Source organism: Leptonychotes weddellii, chromosome 8 (assembly GCF_054177405.1).
Source record: "Leptonychotes weddellii isolate Sample4059 chromosome 8, ASM5417740v2, whole genome shotgun sequence".
Lineage (NCBI taxonomy): Eukaryota > Metazoa > Chordata > Mammalia > Carnivora > Phocidae > Leptonychotes > Leptonychotes weddellii.
The window spans coordinates 52,450,063-52,454,222 of NC_138376.1; the positions used below are offsets into that span (position 1 = coordinate 52,450,063).

General features: G+C 40.1%; 1 pseudogene; it reads left to right on the plus strand.

Annotated features, from left to right (window-relative positions):
* The first annotated feature begins 502 nt into the window (after positions 1-502).
* Positions 503-1,893, plus strand: LOC102727367 (coiled-coil domain-containing protein 112 pseudogene; annotated as a pseudogene).
* The last annotated feature ends 2,267 nt before the right edge of the window (positions 1,894-4,160 follow it).

Consider the following 4,160-nt stretch of genomic DNA (forward strand, 5'->3'; position numbering starts at 1 on the left):
ATTTAGCTCCTGCTCACCAGCCACTAAAAGGCTTATAGTGGAATGTGCCTGGTCTACTAATGTACATAGAGTTCTCAAACTCTTATTAGAGAGACCAGTGAGGAAAATCATCCTATTCATACAATAGCAGAAGAGACTCTAGTGATTCAAACCTCCTTAAAGCATGACTGGACATCCTAGGATAAGGAGACATGTGAGAAATATCATCAGCATTAAAGAGAACAAGCAAGGCCAACATATAGAAAACTGACTTGAGGAACTAATAATAATCTGAGCTATAAACTATTTTGTATTTACTTGTAAGTTCAACCACTGTAATAGTCTTATGGGGTAGATACTGTATTATCCCATTTTATGGATGAATAAATTAAGACACAGTGCATCCACGGGCCTGGCCTCACATGCAGGGAACAATCTGTTCATTCTATAGTGCCCCCTGCATGAACCCCTAGGGTCACTTGGCTAGAATGGCTCCAGCAATTCTAAGAGAAACGAACTCAGAATGGAATTCAACCTTCTCCGCTTCAAAACAAAAAGCAGAAAGAAGCTACTTGGACTGAGAAGGCAAAGATCATGCTTAAAGCAGAAAAATTTTAATATCAAATTATTAGCAGAAAAAGATAAATACAGTCTTTTCCACAACCCCCCCCCCCAAAAGACTTCATTACTGAACATAGTGTGGTGGAAGAACTGGAAAATAAATTATTGGTAGAAATGAGGAAGAGCAAAAATCCAGCAACAATTGGCCAAAACACATAATGATGTAGAGACTCCAACGTTAGTTAAAGGAAGAGACACTTACACCTAATTTTATTGAAAAGCTCAGAGAAATAATGGAACTAGTTGAAAATGCAATGAACACTTTTAAATAAGAGAAGCTGATAAATGAAGAGCTTATTAAAGAAGAGAAAATAACTAATGAGTGTCATATCCAGAAAAACTGACACCGGGGCTTTGGGTCACTCAGAAACACAGAGAGATTTCATAGAAATGTCAAGCAAAGTTCCTATAAACAAAGTACCATCACATGTTCTTCCAAGAGAAATATAGATTCTAAAAAACTCTTTCAACAAACAGAAAGATGACAAGGGCACTGGACTATGATGATTACTAGAACTTTGTAACAGTGAGGAACAAACATAAAGAGAAGCCTACATTTATGGGAGAAATTCTAGAACACTACCCTGGAAGAACACAGGATGAAGTGCAACATCATGAAAAATGCTAGACAAATTTCTGACTCTAGGAGAAAGGAAAAAAAAAGTCTATTAAGAATTGGAAAACTAAAAACAGCAAAAATTTGGGGATTTTCAAGTTAAAGACAGGCTATACTTATGCGTCTTCATAATAAACAAGAAGACAATGAAAGTAAAAAGAGGAACAAAGAAGAAAATTGCCAGTTGAAGCTTGCAAAAAACCAGAAAAGTATATAAATATCAATGAAATATGTTTCTTATATTTAAAAGCAGTTAAGAGAAAGAGAAAAATGTAGCAGAAGGAGCACCGGTGCTAGTTCAAACTAAAGTTACTATGAGAAAGTTACGCCCAGGAGAAATAAAAATAGGAAGGACTTCTGAGGCTTGAAAAGGAGACATGGGCAAAGGCAGAAACCAGGACAAACACTGGTGATGAAATTTCCAGGTTTCAAGAAAGAGATTTACATAACCTTGTATCAAAAATTCTAGATAGGCAAAGGAAGAGGAGAGGGCAGAAAACCAAGAAAACCAGACAAATTAAGAGTGAAAACATGCTAGTAGAGATCCCTCTAGGCTTTACAAACTTATCAAAATTTGGAAAGAACGAACCAAAGATATAGGACCAACTTCTGGGCCACTTCTGCATATTCCCCACTGGGATCTTTCGACTTAGAGACAGGGACAACAGAGAACATGAGATAATGAACGTGGTATACAGTTGGTGAGAATGTTAGCAAATTCAATTATTCTGGGAAATATAGTGACAAAACATCTTTAAATAATACTAACCTCATCAGTTAATTATTAATTGCATTATATGTGAATTGGCAGGTATGAGGTTCCATACTGACATTGCCATGAATATTTTCTATTTATATTAAGAAAATATTTAGTTTATAAGTTGGCCTGTGACTGATGTAAAAGCTATTGAAGTGAGTTTACATTACAAACATTACTTCATTTAATGCACAGCAAATTGAGAAGATTTTTGTTTCCTTATGGAATAACAAAATTAATTGGAACAAGTTCAGAGTGGTACTTTTTTAAACCAAAAATCTGTAACTTTTAGAACTTGGAGGTAAGTTGGCTTGAGTAAAAAAAAAATGTAAAGTTTTCTTTTTAGAGTTATAAGTTCATACTTCTAATAACAAATTGATAGTTTGACAATTACTGCATTTTTGTATGATAAGCATTTTGCATTTGATGCAAAAAAACAAACAAAAAAAAAAAAACAAAGGAAAGAAAGAAAATGAAAAAGAAAAGAAACTAAAACACAAAGTTCCCAAAGGACACAAAACCGTTACACAGCTGACATTCAAACCCAGGCTGTCTTGTTCTAGAGTCCATTCTCTTAACTACTATCTATGCAGACCACCTCCAGTAGCAGAAAATTTTAAATAGCTAATATTCTATCTAAGTATCTAGTGGATACTGAGAAAGTGTTATAAACTTAAAATAAGAACAGGATACTCTGAGAAAGGAATAAACAGAAACCCAGAAAGAGTGCCTAGATGTGAAAAATGTGACTAAGTTGAATAAAACAATAAAAGGACCAGAAAAGCATTTCTCAGAGCTACCACCAGAGTAGTTCCAGGGGATTCGGTTTATGGAGGACCCCACATCTAGTGACTGAATCCAGCAGTCCCTGGAGCTGTTCCCATGGTTATGGAGTCAGGTTGCTGCTGCTGCTGCTACAAAGGGGTCTGCGGTGACAGCTACTTTTGGTCCCTTGGGCCACCTAAGGACACAACCTGACAGCACCTTGCCTGCTGCACCTGCGGCATATTTTGCCTCCTACCCTGGGGATTCTTTGTTGTTGCTGAGGAACTCGTGGGCACCAATAACTATACAACCTGCAGTTACTGAGGACTTACCCCATGGAACGATCCTTGACCGAAAGGAGACGGGACTGGGCACAAACACTCTCACCCCTCAGAGGGACTGTGTGGAGACGCAGAGCTTTCCGCTTCCTTTCTGAAGCTGTGCTGTAGGACCCAGCGCTCAGCTTTTCACGAAGCTGTGGCCTCCTCCATAATGCTCTTTCCTCTCTTTGCTCTCTTGCTTCGTACCCATTTTCTCTCTCTCCTGGTTCTCTGGCACTGCACTCCCCAGCACTAAGCTTTTACCTCAGGTGCTGTCTTCTAGGAGATCCAGTCCATGACAATAGTCTTCGAGAAGGGCAGAATCAATGCTGAAGCGTTACAGCGAGGACCACGCTTCCCCGAAGAAGCCTCATCTCGCGGGATCTCGGCCGTTCTTCTGAGGCAGGCCGGGGAGCCCTGGGATGAGAAACACCTGAGTGCCCGGGTACCAGAGGCACCTGCGCTCCTCTGTAAGGGGTCTAGCTCACGCCATCTGTCAGCCAGACCCCAGTGCTCATGCAAGCCTCGGCTCCTCTTGCCCCCTTAGAGTCACAGGGCAGCCGGCCTTGCCCCAGGGGGCCGGCCCGGTGTGGGGAACGGGCTCTGGCCCAAAGGCTGTGCAGGAGCCAACCACTGAGGCCAGATGCAGGGCGGGAACTGTGCATATGTGGGCTGGAAATCTATAGACTTCCAGGAAGGCTCACCAAGTGCCCAGAAAATGAATGAAAAAGATCATTTCCTAGACAAATCAGCAGGACATGCTGAGCAATAAACAAGAGCAACAAGTAAACGAAAGATCATAAAAGCTTCAACGGAAAAAAAAATATGTCATTTACAAAGGAACAAGAATCAGTCTGGCATGAGCACTGTTGGAGTCTAGAAAACAGGGGAGCAATGCCTTCAAAGATTACAATCGTCAAACTGCCAGCCAGGGTGAAAGCAAAACAAAACAAAGAAAAAATTCAGACATGCAAAGAATTAGATAATTTACCCCATACACATTTTTTATTTTATTATTTTTTTAAAGATTTTATTTATTTATTTGACAGAGAGAGGCACAGCGAGAGAGGGAACACAAGCAGGGGGAGTGGGAGAGGGAGAA